Source organism: Danio rerio, chromosome 22, assembly GCF_049306965.1.
Source record: "Danio rerio strain Tuebingen ecotype United States chromosome 22, GRCz12tu, whole genome shotgun sequence".
Taxonomy (NCBI): domain Eukaryota; kingdom Metazoa; phylum Chordata; class Actinopteri; order Cypriniformes; family Danionidae; genus Danio; species Danio rerio.
The window spans coordinates 19857176-19875620 of NC_133197.1; the positions used below are offsets into that span (position 1 = coordinate 19857176).

An 18445-nucleotide genomic window follows, 5' to 3' on the forward strand; every position below is an offset into this window, starting at 1 on the left:
AATAGTTGGTAACAGGTAAGCCAATCTCTCTCTTTTGTGTGTTGTAGAGCTGTATTTAGAGCATAGTAATTGTAGTGTGTTTAAAGTCTTAAATCCAGAGATAGCCATCTGTTTCTAATGAGTCTCTTGTTTTCGCTAAGGCAGACTAGTTCAGTAAACAGAAAGAAAGAAGAAATATCCGCATGTGTTTAGCATTTTTTGTTATTACAAACACAACAGTAATCTAGTAGGGATTGCATTGCTTTTTCAGGGTTAATTATTGTGATCTCCCAATTGTGACAGAGAAAACTGGGAAAATCGATGTAGACTGATGGCATTTCATGCTGTTCAGCCATATAATATAAAAATATCAGCAAAATCACCTGCTTTTTCATCACTTAAGACATTACGCTAGAGAATCATTCAATTACAAGCTCTAAATAGAATTTTGAATTAGTAACAGCCTCTGCTGTTCCGACATCAGCTGCAGATGTGAATGAATAGCGAAAGAAAGTAGTTCCTCTAACAAAATGATTTTGAAACTGTTAGTGTATGATTTTCTTTTTTATATACACTATTATACCATCAAACTGTTGTATAAACGCAATATCACACTCGTAGCAGTGCAATGTGGCTGTATGTCATCACTGGGGTGACACTATACACACACATTTTTATGAAGTGTTTTTTAAGAAACATGAAATTTTCTATTTCACACATCTGAAATTGACTCATTTTTTAGGTACATGACATTCATAAAAGTCATATGATCATTCTTTAAGGATATTGCAATTAATTTATACAAGACACACATAACTCCATTCATCTTTAAATCTGAATGCAAAGTCCTTTTTGGATATTTAACCTTGCAGAACACTTATCGCAAAAAGGAAAAAAAAAAAGAGATTTGTTAATTGCTGTCATTTAGCCATTTTTGCTTTGCAAAAATCTGTCAAGGAAACCAGTCTAATGACAGGGCAGCATTGTGTGATAAATGAATAAATAATTTGGTGGAAAAGAATATAACAAAAAAAGCTATTTATTCAAATGCGGGCACAATGTGCCAATAGCATGCGCACATGAAAACACATGAATATTTCTTGCTCTCGGAAAGTGGTGCTGCTTTTTAGTGTCACATACAGTTAGCAAACATCATGTAAAATGCTCTTTATGCATTAATGTGCTTCCTTTAAAAAAAAAAAGCATGTGGGCTGGATTTCCTTCAACTTCTCTCTCAGTCACTGTCCAGACAACGGTATTGTACCTGCCCTCGCCTAATTACTTTGTAATGAGTCTTGTAATATAAGCAGTGTGCTAGCGTAACCTGTAAACCTTAATTAAGGCAGCCAACTTTAAATTCACTCAACCTTCATGTACCAGAGCAAAAGAATACACACGTCACTTAATATGAAGCTCGATACACGAAAAAAAAAAAGAGATTTTTAAAAAATTATACTTTGGATTTATTCAGAAATAACTTACAAATTAAAGCTTTAAAATCCTTGGGTACCACTCTAGTTTAGGTCACAGTTCACAGTATTAGCACACCTTTAATTAACACTACTGGCTTAATAATCTACTAATTAGCTGTTTATTAATAGTTAGTAAAGTAGAAGTTGGGTTTAGGTTTTGGGTAGGATTAGAGATGCAGAATAAGATCATACTTTACTACTAATGAACAGGTAATATCTTAATAATAGGCAGGAGATAAGCCAGTAGTTAATAGAATGAATTGTGACCTAAACTAAAGTGTTACCAATAAACAGATTACATCTTGAACATTGAAGAAAAACTGACAAACAAAATCAGAATCTGTATCAAGACAGTACAACAATTGTTTTGGAAAACTTTAGCACTGTGAATTGCTGAAAAAAGTGCCTACGCATACTGAATAAAGCAGTTCCTAATACATATGCAAGACTTGTTTGTCATGGCAAGACTCAAATAGGTCCAGAACAGCTCTTGTGTTGTGAATTCAAAATATCGAGGGGTGACACGGTGTCGTACGGCATGCTGGGAAGTCCTCAGCCGGAAAGCTCTGATGCCGCACCGAATGCAAGCAGGGTATGGAAGAACAAAGACACTTCCTCAGTAGGCTACATCTGTTTCTCCTCCTCTCTCTCTCTTTCTCTCTCTCTTTTTCTGTCTTCAGAGGATGGCTGGCATGCGAGCAGTGATGCCAGCAGTGGCAGCTTAACCTATTTTCGGAAATACCACAGATTTCTATTAATAGCTGTGCTGTGCAGCAAGCCCTCTCCGCACATCCCCGACGGGTCCCACAAACTCACAGACAACATCCTCTCCCGGGTCACCTTTCAGCCATGCTCATGTCGTAGCATCGCTTTTCAATTCCAAAATAAAAACAACAACCGTATTCGGTAAAGTTCCGGACTGTGAAAAGGATCTGGTGAAAGTGTATTTTTGATTGCAAGACTGAAAGTTCAGATGGAGGACAGTTGCTAGAAGTTACTTAAAGTCAGTGATGTGTTCATTTAAATACACAAAAGTGTTCAAACCATGAACACATGAGCAAAAATATAACAAAGTGATTGTATTACCAGCACTTGATTGTATCACTTGATTAAATGGGCGTTATCAGTGGTTATCAGCTGATAGATATGGGCCAGTAGGGGCCTTCTGCGCCTACTACAAGGCTTAGAATGCTGTAATCATCCATCCACATGGTTAATCAGGCATTGATCAGGATTTTTTTTGTGATTTTTCCTCAATAAAAAAAATTGTGGCGGTAATTCCCGGATATTTGCAGACAGTTTTGAGATTAAAATTTATGTACATAAAAAAAATATATAAAATATAAAAATATATATATATATATATATATATATATATATATATATATATATATATATATATATATATATATATATATATATATATATATAAATTGTCATATGACACAATAACAAGGACACAAATCATAAAAATGAAACAGATCTAAAACAGTAGGGATTAAGCCAAAGGAAGGTTGTATAATTTATTTGCTTGAACGAATGCAACGTCAATAAGTCATGTAAAACATTTAATTGCAAACTGAAATAAATATATTTTGATTATGTGGTTTACAATATGAGGTTTTATAAGATTATTAACATTTTTTTTACGTTTATTTTGTGTTTAATTAAGAATTTTGCAAGACTTTTTGTTGATTTTGTGTTGGATTCAGCAATCGTGGAATCGCAAAAAACCAGGGGGTCTGGTTTATAGAACTGTAGAAATGAGTAAGCATAAATAAAAATGAAAAAGACAGAAACAAAGCAAACACTAAAACATAGGTTTGTGTCAAACCTATTAAAAGGCTACTAACCACAAGAAGGCAACAAAACTTTGAATCCAATGTAGCAAAAACGTTCATGGTTACATTGTGTCAGTAAATTTGCATGTTATTGGCCTTAATCCATAATAAAACAATATTATTATTACAATACATTCTTACAAGATTTTTCACTTGAATTACATTTTTTTCTAAGGTAAGTGGTTGCAGACTATTGATATGGGGGGAATCTCTTCATCCCCCGTGACGCAGTGTGCAGCATCCACCAGGATGACACGACGTAGAGCTGCACGATTAATCGAAATAAGATCGCGATCTCGATTCGACCACCTAGACGATCTTAATCCAGCATTTTTTAAATTTTGCCAATCAAATTTTTAAGTTCAGGAGAAAAGCTAAGTCTTCTTACTGTTTTACATGCGTTGCTCAGCGACATGGACGCCTCCAAATGGTGTTGAAAGAGTCACATACTGTATTTATAAGGTATAATACACCCACAGATATCATTTTTGTCTACATGTAATGATGTATTCGCGGCCGCGAAATCCCACGTGATGTGAGCTGCTTACCATGAGCTGTTACTACAGAGAGAGCGGGCGGGAAGTATGAACAGCACTTAGCAGTGAAAATGAAACCGAAAGCATGCACAACATTTAAATAATCATATCACATTATAGAGTTATGATTACGACAAGCATTTAATATGTTTTTTTACAGTGTACGAACACAGTGTTGTGCATAAATTAACTGTTTAACAGTTTCAGTATACCTACTCTAGCCTCTATTATATTGAATATATTGTAAGGGTATCTGATAATGAAAAATGTCCAATTTTACCCGTGAATAAATGGTTTAATAATGTTGTCAATGACAGATGACAAGCATATGTCTCAAACATAATAATTCACCAATCAGAATTATGAATATTTGTATTCAGATGTCATCACTTTACTGTGCAATAATGACCAGGGCAAACTTAAAGTCTAAGTCCACCATTCAAAGTCGATTCAAAATTAAGCATTTTAACCAGTAGACTTACACATTATTTTATTGTTGTTTCATATATCATATTTTGAGAATAATAATAATAATAATAATAATAGCCGACTCATATTAAGCTTTATTTTACATCTACAGAATCGTGAGAAAATCGTGATTTTTATTTTAAGCAAAAAAAAAAATAGCGATTCTCATTTTGCAGCTCTAACGCGACGACAGCCATATTGCTCCAGACTGCACACCACACACCAGTCATGATATGGGGATGGTTAGGAGGCCATGATGAACAGAGACCAAATTTGGCCAGGATGCCGGGGTTAAACCACTATATTCTTTTTGAAGGAGACCCTGGATTTTTTACCGACCACAGAGAGTCAGGTCACATACGAAAGATGACATTAACTGACAATATAGGGTCCCCTTCACTATACTGGGGCGTTAGGACCCACACAGACCACAGGTTGAGCACCCCCTGCTGGCCACACTAACACCACTTTTGGCAGCAACCTAGCTATTTCATTTGGTCTCCCATCCAGGCACTGACCGGGAACAGCCCTGCTTAGTTTCAGTGGGCAACTTGTGAAAGTTGCAGAGAGCTAGCTGCCGGCTAATTATTTTTCAGTGTTAGTACAGCATGGGTCACCTGTGAATACGTTTGTCCAGCAAAACCAGTTCAGAACCACCAATCTAGAACGTAAACCTGATTAAAATCCCCCAAACACTAATGCAAACCTGATGTTCTCATCCCGTCTCTCTCTCAACATGGTGACATTGTGCTACATCTACCCCGCCACACCTCCCCTTTCATATTAAATCCCTTTGTTTCCACCCTCTTCTGTCTACCGGGGTGGATCCGGCTCTCCCATCCTGTCAGAAGGGCCCGTTGCTCCGCCGTTGCCTCCGGATTAAAGGCACCATTTGTTTTCAGTGGTTCTGACAATCACTCCATCTCTCTCAGTCTGTTCATCTATTGTGCTTAGCCCTCTGCCTTACTGTCATTTTTCCCTGTCCACTCGAGCTGTGTGTGTGTGCACGTGTGTGTGCGCGCACATGGCATTTGTCACAGCTCTCTGACTGACATAATGGCCATGCCCTCCTTCCTGAGATCAAAGGAAGTGGAAAAAGGCTTTTCTGCTCAAATTCCAATGAGGCATTTACATATTTCCATGCCGTTCTCATCAACGGCAACAGAATCCTTCTTTCGCTGTTCATTAGTCAACCGTGCTGAGTGTTGATTTATTTTTCTCCTGACAATAAATCTTTAGTTCAGGAAGCTCGGAAAACCAGAACAACGGTTTCGAATGGAGGAAATGTCAGGAAGAGCAGTCACGCCGGTGTATCACACGTTTCATTCCCTGTCGTCATTCTCTTTTTACCTCCATAAAAAAAACACCTCTGAAATGAGCTTGTAAAAGTTTACTGTGCAAAAGAGTAAACATTAAATAGAAACTAATAGGGGAATTGACGTCCATTTTGGAATGCTTCAAGAAAAATCGAGCTGCGTAAAAAATAGAAGCGAGTAATTTCTTCACCACATGCGTCACTAAACATACTAAATTAAACATCTTAAAGCAAGCTGCTCTCACTGCCTGCCCAACACACAGCTGTATTTTTATACCATGAAAAAAAGAGGACTGTAGACCTGTAATTTATAAATGATTTTGAGAAAGGAAGGGGTCACATTTTCATTTTCATTGTTTTCTGCAGAAAAGATTTTAGAATAAAATTTGTTTCCACATTTGCATGCATGTTGTTTGTTGTTATCTGAACATTTTAAATCTAAATTTGTATTTATCTGTATATACTGTAAAAAAAAAAATGCAGGCTTCCACACAATTCATTCAGGCTGTCCTAACACAAATCGATTGACTGAACAAACATAAAACAATAAATTTGTCCCAAAAAAATATATAAATAAATATATATATATATATATATATATATATATATATATATATATATATATATATATATATATATATATATATATATATATATATATTAGTGCTGTCAATCGATTTAAAAAAATTAACTAATTAATCGCACTTTTTTAAAAAAATTAATCGCGATTAATCGCATTCAAGATACTGAAACGTGAAATTTTGGCTATTCAAATGTAAAATTAATGTAAAAGCAAAACAATAACTATTTAAATTCTAAATATAATTGTTTATTCACATTTTTGTTTAACTTGTAACAGATTTCATCATGTAAACAACATACCCACAATAAACCATCAAGATCCTGCTTGACAGCCATATTTATTAAAGAAATTAAAACACAGGCATGTTAATGCCATTTGAATTTCAAAACAATCAATGCCAATAAAGAAAACATTGATTTCCAAGTTGGATTCTAAGTGGACTGCAAAAAATGCCAAAATACAGGAATTGCAGATATGGAAAATGGAAATTAATAATAAAAATAAAGTATTGAATACAAACAATTGTACTCATTGTAAAGTTGTATTGCTGTGAGTTGAGAACATTAATTATAAAGTAGAAACTTTTTACTCAGTCTTTCTTTACATTCATCCAGTTGCTAAGACAGTCCAGTCCAGACATCCTAAGTCTCCCAGAAGTTGCGGGACTATTTGCAAATGCACAGACTCCTGGATGCCCGCAAATAAATGATAATCTCCCGTAAATCTACCAAATGATTATATACAATTGAAGTCAGAATTATTTTCACAGTATGTCTGATAATATTCTTTTTCTTCTGGAGAAAGTCTTATTTGTTTTATTTCAGCTAGAATAAAAGCAGTTATTTATTTTTTAGGCCATTTTAAGGTCAATATTATTAGCCCCTTTAAGTTATAATTTTTTTCTGATAGTCTACTGAACAAACCATCATTATACAATAACTTGCTTAATTCCCCTAACCTGCCTAGTTAACCTAATTAACCTAGTGAAGCCTTTAAATGTCACTTTAAGCTGTATAGAAGTGTCTTGAAAAATATCTAGTAAAATATCATTTACTGTCATCATGGCAAAGATAAAATAAATCAGTTATTGATAAAATGTGTAGTAAAAATCTTCTCTCCGTTCAATAGAAAATAGGGAAAATAATAAACAGGGGGGCTGATAATTCAGGGGTGTTTATAATTCACGGATGCTAATTCTGACTTCAACTGTAAATGTGCTGTATTCTGACCAACCTGCTCCCTTGCTCGCAAACGTAGTTGTGATTGTGCTGCATTTTTCTGCTTCCATTGCCAGGACTTTTCTTCTTTTTATGCGCTCCCTCTCTGCTCCTCCTTTCTGTTTACGTTCCGTGTTTTTGCCTGACTGAAGTTTTAGCAAGTATCATAAGTTATATGCAAATAGCTACGTCGATGAAATGATTGGACCTTATGGTAATCGCACTCGCCTGATTCGTGATTTGAGGTGTCCATCAAGCTGCAAGCAGCCTATGGCATGTCGAGGTGATGTATTCGACGGCACGGCGGCAGGCCAGACTGACCGTCAGGCCACCAGGAAATGTCCCGGTGCTCCCGATGGCCAGTCCACTATGGCGAGTGGATAGTGCCACGAATAACCGAACGAAGGAGACAGTCTCGCCATACGTCCACCACAACAGGAAGTAAAAAAACCTGTAACTGCGTTAATTTTTTTTAACGCGTTAATTATTTCAAAATTAATCGCATGCGTTAACGCGTTAATTTTGACAGCGCTAATATATATATATATATATATATATATATAAATATATATATATATATATATATATATATACACACACACACACACAGTTGAAGTCAGAATTATTAGCCCCCTACACATTTTTTTTCTTCCAATATTTTCCAAATGATGTTTAACAGAGCAAGGAAATTTTCACAGTATGTCTGATAATATTTTTTCTTCAGGAGAAAGTCTTATTTGTTTTATTTCGGCAAGAATAAAAGCCGTTTTTAATTTTTTAAACACCATTTTAAGGACAAAATTATCAGCCCCTTTAAGCTATATTTTTTCTCTATAGTCTACAGAACAAACCTTTGTTATACAATAACTTGCTTAATTACCCTTACCCACCTAGGTAACCTAATTAACCTAGTTAAGCCGTTAAATGTCACTTTAAGCTGTATAGAAGTGTCTTGAAAAATATCTAGTAAAATATTATTTACTGTCATCATGGTAAAGATAAAATAAATCAGTTATTAGAAATTAGTTATAAAACTTTTATGTTTAGAAATGTGTTGAAAAAATCTGCTCTCCGTTAAACAGAAATTTGGGAAAAAATAAACAAGCAGTCTAAAAATTTAGGGGGGCTAATAATTCTGACTTCAACTGTATATATATATATACACATACACACACAAATCACATGCCTTAAAAACACAAACATGATCAACTGTGGTTTCTGGTCAACTATAATCCCACCTCAACATGGACCCTTTTCACAAGACTGTTATGATGCGTTTAACGGTCATCCTAATTTTAAATACTTTAAAGTTTTTAATATACAGTTATTTTAAATGTATGAACATTTACATGCATTTATGAATGTATTAAATCATCTTTGCATCAAATTCCTTATGCAAAGGGTTTTTATGGGGCTAAAAGTAAATTAGATTTTATCCTCTCCTCTGGTTGCCGTCATTAGCCTCATATTTTTTTTTCCTTTTTCTGAAAGTCTTGATAACACCATCATGGAGTTTTTCCTTTAATATTTTAGCAAATAGGATTGTAAAAAAATACTCTCTGATTCACTGCTCTCTAAGTTTACTCAACCATGATGCTTTTCACTTCTGAGAAACCTTGAAATGTGAAAAGGGTCTATTGCAGATCCTTTGATGTGGCTATTTCAGATGCCCACATTGCGATATCAATATTGAAACAATATATTGTGCAGCCCTAATTGGAATACATTTATTCATTCATTTTCTTGTCGGCTTAGTCCCTTTACCAATCCGGGGTCGCCACAGCGGAATGAACCGCCAACTTATCCAGCAAGTTTTTTACGCAGCGGATGCCCTTCCAGCCGCAACCCATCTCTGGGAAACATCCACACACACACTCATACACTACGGACAATTTAGCCGACCCAATTCACCTGTACCGCATGTCTTTGGACTGTGGGGGAAACCGGAGCACCCGGAGGAAACCCACACGAATGCAGGGAGCCTAATTGGAATATTTTTTGAAAATGCAATCTACAATTTATCTTTGGTACCACATTTAAACTTACACCACTGTTTGAGCTAATGATGTTATGCATTGTTTGAATGGTTGCGATTCCAACTAAAATTTGCAAACGTCAATGCAAAATTACTTAAGTTAATAAGAAATCACAAGTGTAAAAAATGAATCCACATTGCAGAACCAACATGATACAAGCGATAAATCTGCAAAAATAGTTTCAGAAACTGCCATGACTAACCAGTTCATTTCTCTAACATTGCATCATACCATTAAGCAACAAGTTATGACATTTTCAGAAAATGCACTTCTGATAAGCATACAAACAAAGTAATGTTGTAGTGCCAATATTTACAGTGTTCATGAAAATTAAGCAATGAACAGTTTATTTAAAGTTATAGAAAAAAATATTAAACTGAATAGATGGCATCCACACACTGAACTGCAGACGGTTTCTGATTTCTCAAAACAAAAAAACATTGCCTCAATACCCAGCAAGAATTTTTTGTTTTTGTTTTCTGCTAATAGATGTCTAATAGACGTCCAAATACAGTCGTCTTGGAAAAACAAGGCTAAATTTGGGCTGTCAGTGAAAATCTAATAGACGTCTAATAATACGCCAAAACTAGACTAGTCATTAAATAAACAGAAATGAATGACTACACATACTGTATATGTCTGTCTAATCTGACAATTTGTTTTGGGCTATTATAGATGTTTATTAGATTTTCAATGACAGGCCAAAATTTAGCCGTGTTGTAGCCAAGCTGTCTACATTTAGATGTCTATTAGACTTCTATTAAACACAAAATCGTGTGCCGAGTCCACTTTTGCTAATAAACTTTCTAGAGCTTACAGGAACCGTTCAGCCAAAACTAAAAATTCTGTCATCATTTACTCACCCCTCACTTATTACAAACCTGCTTCAATTAGTTTAGATTTTTCTGTTGAATGCAAAATAAGTTATTTTGTTAATGTTGGAAACCTGTAACCATTGACTTCCAAAAAATTTGTTTTTCCACTTGAGAGTGAGTAAATTTTCATTTGGGGGTGAACTTTCCCTTTAGGTTCAATGTACAGATACTTAAATATTTGTTGTTGTTTTTTGGTTAGTTTGTTTTTGTCTAGCACCCAAGACCAATTATGATATTTATACTGTAATATCGTTTTCAGTTTTTTTGTAGTTTTTGAAGAAACTATATAGATGTCCTATATATATATAAGTCAAAAATTTGGGTTCAGATTTATTTGTTTCACTTTTTTTTTTTCTTTTTTTTTTCTTTTTTTTTTTTTAATGATTTTGGTCATCAAGGTGGCATGTATTAAATGAAAAAAATGTTAATTGTTAAATATTTAGTACAATTTTAAATAAGTGCTTAAGTTATCAAATAAATGCATCTTTAAAATCACTGGAATAAATTGTTAAAATAAATTATAAACTAATTTTGAACAGTTATTTTACAGTGCAATGACAGTTCACAATTTTACAATTTGTTCTATATTTTTGATGAAATAAATGCAACTTTTGACCGGTAGTGTGTATATATGTACAGTTGAAGTCAAAATTATTAGCACTATTATTAGCAATGAGTTTTTTTTTTTTTTTCTTGTTCAAATATTTCCCAAATGATGTTTAACAGAGCACGGAATTGTTCACTGTATTTCCTATAATATTTTTTCTTCTGAAGAAAGTCTTATTTGTTTTATTTCGGCTAGAGTAAAAGCAGTTTTTAATTTTTTTCAAACCATTATGAGGTCAATATTATTAGAAGTGTTGGGGGTAATGCATTTCAAGTAACACGAGTTCTGAAATAATATTACTTTTCTAAGTAACAGGTCAAGTAACGCATTACTTTTTAAGAAAGTAATACTATTTGAGTTACTTTTTTAAAAATGTAACATGAGTACCATTTTAGTTTAATTCATTAGCTTTTAAAAATTAAATTGCTGTGTTAAAATTAAAATAGTCACAATGCATCACACAGTCAATGAGAGTACGTGCTCATTATTGAACGCATCGAAGAAAAGGTAAAGGGGATTGTCTCATTGTACAGTGATTTTCCTTTACAAATGCAAACACGTTGCTTTAAAAACGATCAATAATCTGCATATATGTATTTTTAAAGTGTTTTTAAAGGTAAATAAAGGTCTAGGTTATACAGCGCATTGTGATTTGCAGAACTCCTTCATTAAAAAAGAAGTTCTGAAGGAGATCAAGCCTTAGCCAGGTAATAAAAATGTAACACAAAAGTAACTCAAAAGTAACTTAAAGCATTACTTTCCATAAAAAAATAACTAAGTAACCCAACTGGTTACTTTTTGGGGAGTAACTCAGTTTTGTGATGCACTACTTTCAAAAGTAACTTTCCCCAACACTGATTATTAGTCATCTTCAGCAATATTTTTTTTCAATCGTCTACAGTATGACATACATTTTTATACAATGACTTGCCTAATTACCCTAACTTGCCTTGTTCACCTAATTAGCTGAGTTAAGCCTTCAAATTCCATTGTAAACTGAATACTAGTATCTTAAAAATATTATGTACTATTATGTTTAAAGATGTGTTGATTAAATCTCTCCTTTTATCAGAAATTGGATGAAAAAAATATATACAGGTGGGCTAATAATTCTGACTTCAACTGTACATATAAACATTTATTTTTCTAATTCAACAGCAGTGAGTCGAGTCGTGTTTTCAAATCACAACGCAATCTGGTAAGCAGCATGGCGCAGAGGGAATCAGGTGGGCTTTCTATTAGCAAACACAGCAGACATTATGACACGTTTGAAGACCAGCTTATTATCAGCCGTAAAACCGGCCACGAGGGAGAGATTCACAGCATCTTAGAATAGCACATCAATAATTTCGCTTTTGTGTTTTATGTTCAGTCCACAAAACGGACATGTTACGGAAGGTCACTGAACCTCTTTCCTCGGAGGGTTGTCTAGAATACTCTACTGTATGTGCCATCTCCTGATGAATGGTAATGGCCTTAAAAAAGCACATTTTCCATCTAAAAAGAGAAATAACCTTCTCCGCATAAAGGGAAGTCCATCTAAAAGCAGGTAAAGGGGAGATAAGTGGCCAGTAGCTCAAAGCAAAGCTTGCCGGTGGAGGAGGGAACATCTCATCCTGACATTCAGAGCTACGGTTCCTGCCAGAAGAGCTGCTGAAGCATTGCATTTTTTATGAATTGGCCTTGTTGTGTGTTACAGTATTTACAGATGTTTGAGTCTTTGGACTGTCAGACAACTTTTAAAGCATAAAAAAAAAGCCAAGAGACATATTTGACTTCCAGAGTGGAGCCAGTGGCATTTTTTATATTAAAGAGAGACCTCATAAAAATAACTTGTCAAGCATGTTTTCAATTAAAATTCAGAATAAAACAGAATATCCAACGTTGAACTACATTCTACTGTTCATTGTTGCTTGTCTTTTGAATCCTTAAATTATAAATGTTTCCTAAAAACTTTATAGTCTCTTATAGGACTAGAATCTTGGTTACCATAAATTCCCATGATTATCAATTAAATTAATGATTAATTTGTGGATTAATTGTTAACCGTAATAATGGGAGATGCGTCTACCTCAGTGGAACATTGTTACAGACATGAAAAGATATGTAAACGACACTGAAAATGGTTTTATTGTAAACAAAAGGATGGTAAGACGATACAAAGAAGCTATGGTTGCTTGTTTAGTATCATCATTTAATGATTAAATGTAATGACTATGACTAATGACAACATCTTAGATGTACACACTGGCAACTGGTGCATGTGTGCATCACTGTGAGAAAATAGATTAAATGTTGAAAGTCCAAATTGTAGATTGAATGCATCTTCAAATGGCTCTACATGATCCAAACCAAGGAATAAAGGTCTTATTCAATGAAATGATAGGCTGTTTTCTAAAAATGTATGTATTTAATTAACTGACCGATAATGTTTGCACCCCTATACAGGACATTTCACAATTGTAGTGGTTGTATTGATCCATAATCAAGAAGTAAATTATACATTTTAGTTTTGGTTTACTTAGAATTCATACTGTCATTTTTTAAACTAAACCTAAGATGAAGGTATATTGCAAGACAACTATATTGTATTTTTGGATGTCTGCATTTAATAATTATCATGGGCAAACATATGACTTATACAGTCTTAGGTAAAGTGCTCAGCATAATTGAGTACACCACATTTTGAAAATGAATATTTTTTACCACTGTCAGTGAATATAGACAATGTATTTGATGCATTTAAACAATGAATTTCATTCATTCGTTTTCTTTTCGGCTTAGTCCCTTTATTAATCTGTGGATGCCGCAGGGGAATGAACCACCAACTTATCCAGCACGTTTTTACGCAGCGGATGCCCTTCCATCAGTAACCCATCACTGGGAAACATCAATTCACACGCATACACTACGGACAATTTAACTTAGCCAATTCGCCTGTTCTGCATGTCTTTGGACTTGTGGAGGAAACCGGAGCACCCGGAGGAAACCCACGCAAACGCAGGGAGAACATGCAAACTTCACACAGAAATGCTAACTGACCTAGCCAAGGCTCAAACCAGCGACCTTCTTGCTGTGAGGCAATAGCCCTACCTTTTAAATTTGTATTTAATATTTTTCAAGACATAAATTTGGGTGTACTAGTTTTTGGACCGTTATCGTAAGTTATTTTGTTAGATAAACTCCAGATTTGGCTTCAGTACTGACTAATCTAATGTCTATGCACAAATATAATATTGTATAGCTTCCTATTAAAAATATGATTTTAATAGATACATTTGTAAGGGGTGTACTCATATATGCTGAGCACTGTATGTATGAGAATTATGTCATTTTTAAACTCTCATCTTGTGACATCACATTTTGGTTTTGGTCTGAAAACAGCCATATTTCAGCCAAACTACACCAGGCTTTGTCTAGAAGAAGTCCAATATTCATTTTTTCTTGGTCCTCTTATTGGTTTTGCATGAAGATTGGAATGGCAGCATTCCAATCTTAATGCAAAGCCAATAAGACTTCCAAGTGTGAACACATCCTAAAAATATAAATATTTTTCAACTTATCAAGGTCCTATACCAACAGGGTCAAAACAAGCCTGATCTCATGTGGAAATGTAGTATTTTACATTTTGTTAGTTCATTCGTATAAAAATTTACAATTTTATCCTTTAACTAACCCACCATGAAACTTCAATGTCGCTAATTGACACACTCAATGCTTTTTTTTTCAACACATCCCATAATTTCTCAAATATCAGCCTCAACCAAATGGTTTATGTCGGATGTCGGTTTATGGTAAAAGTACCGGAACTAATACATATACTAAGAAAATTTTGAAAATATGAAGTGTAAGACCAATTTATTTAAAAAATATTCAAAATAAAACATTTTTGAATACTAAATCACCTTTATTTTTTGAAGTATGCCATAAAATATTTTTAGATTTAACATGCCTTGTTTTTTTGTTTTCGTTTTTTTTTTTTTACAATAAAACCAAAATCAAGCATAGTAGTGCAACATGATTACGTTTGCGGGATTTTTTTTTTTAAACCAACAATGGTGTGTGTTCATAAGCCATTATTTAAAACAGTCATTCTTTAAATTACTTTAACAGTCATTATTTATAACAGTATAATCGCGGTCAACGGTTTGGTAGAGCAACAGTCAAAGGGTTAAAAAGGAGGCATGCCACCCAACCCAACCAATAAATCCAAACATTATTGGGGAATGAGCAAATTGTACAAATCCATACAAATTAGCCACTAAATCAAAAAGATACTGAACTGCAGAGAGATATTGTTGTTCAAACAGATAAAAAAATAAAAAATAAAATTAAGTACAAATATGAACGTATTAGCATGAACACAACATGGTTGAAACAAATAAAATAGGTTTTATCTTCCTATTTATAAGTCAATTTAAGATGCTATTTTACGCCAAGGCATCAGAGCAATCTTAGTCCTAGCTCAACTCTTTATGATATTGGAAATCACATAAAACTACAATCCAACAGGATTAGCTTTACATTTTATAAGCACTCAACCTTTCTACAGCCCCACTTTCAGCTTTTCCACAGCCCCCCTGCTGCTCAATCTGTCGGCATGAGAAAGAACAGAAATTAAAACTGTTTAATACTTCATACGATTTTTATATACTTTATACGAAGTTCTCAATCCCTCATAAATGTCTAAGCACAATAGGTCTCTTGAAAGCAGTTAGGTATTGATACTCCACATTAGCAGATGTGAATGGAGCGGCATTAAGCACAGGCAATCAGCCAGCGTCAGGTTTAGTCTAAAGGATCTTGTAATGTCTTGTGTAGAGTTCAGACGCTCTCCACGCCTCTTGTATTGTAAGCTAATGCAAGCTTATCCTTGGACATCTTCACCTGCGGAGTACAAAATGTGCATAAGAGGCGTTCAAAGCAAAGCCACAATAGTCTATTTATGCTAAACTCAGCAAGAGATCTATATACCACACTCATGAAAGATTACAAATAAACCATAGCAAGTGTCTAAAGCTTTGCTGTGCATGTAAAAACCCATTTCCAACCTGATACTAAATATAAAAACTTTAATAAAATGCTGAGCTCAACTGATCACAGGTGAAAAGCCTGAAGGGGAAAAGCTCACCTGTTAATACAAATCAAGAGGAAGCAATTGTTAGGCCTATGAAACAGACCTCATAATAGCTGTTCATATTGAACACTGCAGGCTAAAACGACTACAGCATGCTTTAATTGCAAAGAAGCAGTCACTGTAAAGGGACAAACCAAGTGATCCAAGCCACCGCAACCTCAGACAATAACTACAGTTGCTAATCCTCCTCCGTCATTATGGTCATGGTTTATTACCGCGCTTAGCAAACTAATGCTGTGTTTTCCTGTGTGGATTAGCAAGCTGACTTAGCACCGAAACATGCTCCCCACTTTGAAACCAACATATGATCCCTTTAGTCACGAGAACTCTTTAAAACAGAACTCAGCGATGAAACAGATATACAAATGTCTTATTTGTACAGCTAAAACGCTAATGCTCAGTGAAATCGTATTCATAGGCTTTCACAATGAGTACTGACAAACATTCATCCACTGTGCTCCTTTGTCAGGTTTTGGATGAAAAATCCTATTTGCATCCTCAGCCACGCTTTAGCCAAACATTTAAACAACCTTGGGGTCTACATCACCAATGCAGTCCATATTGAGACTGCTCGCAAGACTGCACAATCTCTAAGCTGACAAAAAAAAAGTGTATGTAAATATTTGCTGACTTGTTCTTATCTGCACATCCCCTCACAGAATAATACATAAGATGAAAAGAAATTCCATCTTGAAGAGCCAATTCTCTGTACGATTCTTTAGAACTCATATTCAGTTCCTGTCCCAAAGGCAAAGCACCACCAGTACAATCGGATGAAAAACAAATTGGGCCTATGATGGTGTAATTTGGCACTGACAGCGAGTTCATAATGATATGTACAGAACCATAATTTGCATAAAAAAAACAAAAGCAGCTATTTAGTAATTAGGTCAATTTGTAGGTCTTCAGGAATTAATAATAGGCTTTAAAATAAATGAAAGTTTAATTTTAAACAAGAACAACCCTATTTTTTAACAACTTCCAAAGAATAGCATGGTTTCATAATTTATGCTTTATGTGGAACTTACCCACAACACCCCTAATGTTACTAATAAATGGAAAATCACCACTATAAAAATACACAGGAAATTCCTGAGGGAACCCAATGGCTCAAATATGCAAATTCGCTTCTGGTTTTAGAAGTACAAGCTCTATATTTTAGACGACTAATTGATAGGACAATTCAGCTCACAGTAATGCACTAGATAAGGTGTATCCACATCCATCAATGCCCAAGAGTATGCTTATTGAGGAACAGTCAACTCAGATTGGATACTCCTGTGTTTCTGTCTTGTATTATTTGCTATAGACCATTTTGAGAGATGTAAACAAAAACAATGGTTAAAAGTATTTCTTTTTCATTTTTAAAGCTTTAGAGCAGTGGTTCTCAAACTTTTTTCATCAGGTACCACCTCAGAAAAAAAAAAGTCTCTCCAAGTACCACCAAAAAGAGCAGTATTGAAATACAATAGCGTAGTAGGCCCAGGAAAGCAGCTACAACTGCACAGTTTAAAAAATGAGGCAGATTACCATAGAAATATAGGCTATATGTCATATATGGCAAATTATATACATAATTTTTAATAAATTTTTAAATGTGTGTTGCATGTACATGACATATTTCATTCCTCCGCGTACCACTAGAAGGAAGCCTGCGTACCACTAGTGGTACACGTACCACAGTTTGAGAACCACTGCTTTAGAGAATCCAAAAAAGTCCACATATTAATAAATGTTATGTTAGCTGTTTTAACATTAAGTAATGATTGATTTGCCTCTTGTTAGTTATGAAATAGCTTGAAATCAAGCAGGAAATGTTTGTGACCACATTTGACATGGTCTAAACGTGTTAAATTTACAAACAATATAATAATCAACATGCTACTGGATGCCATTTGATCATGGATTGACTTGTGAATACCATTTCAGTTCAGAATTGGCACACTCAACAGTTGACTTGATGTAGGCTAAGTAGCCATAAATTCCCCTCTAAAACAGCACATTTTGTCTTGCAAATCCTCTCTGCTTAAGCATTTGTCACAGAGAGCTAAAATTAAGAATAAATTAACATTTCATCCCGTTTTCTCGACCCAAACCATCCAACTTGGCCAAATGAAAACCCACAACTCTCGGCCACGAAATCAATGTATAAATTCTCATTACTCTGACATGTTAAACACAGTTAAACCCCATACGAAGCAGTGCTTCTCACGGGGTAAATAACGTGGATGAACGCTTGAGCAAATAGTGCCTTATTAGCATAATTATAAACACGGCACTGATACGAGGGCTAATAGTAACTGACACTAACGAAGACAAATGTGGATATTCTCCTTCCGACACATATCGCTTGAGGATAGCAAATGATAAGAACAAGAT

General features: G+C 34.6%; 1 protein-coding gene across 2 annotated transcripts in view; it reads right to left on the reverse strand.

Moving 5' to 3' along the window:
* celf5a (cugbp, Elav-like family member 5a) overlaps positions 1-18445 on the reverse strand; it is a 373513-nt gene that overhangs the window by 353781 nt on the left and 1287 nt on the right.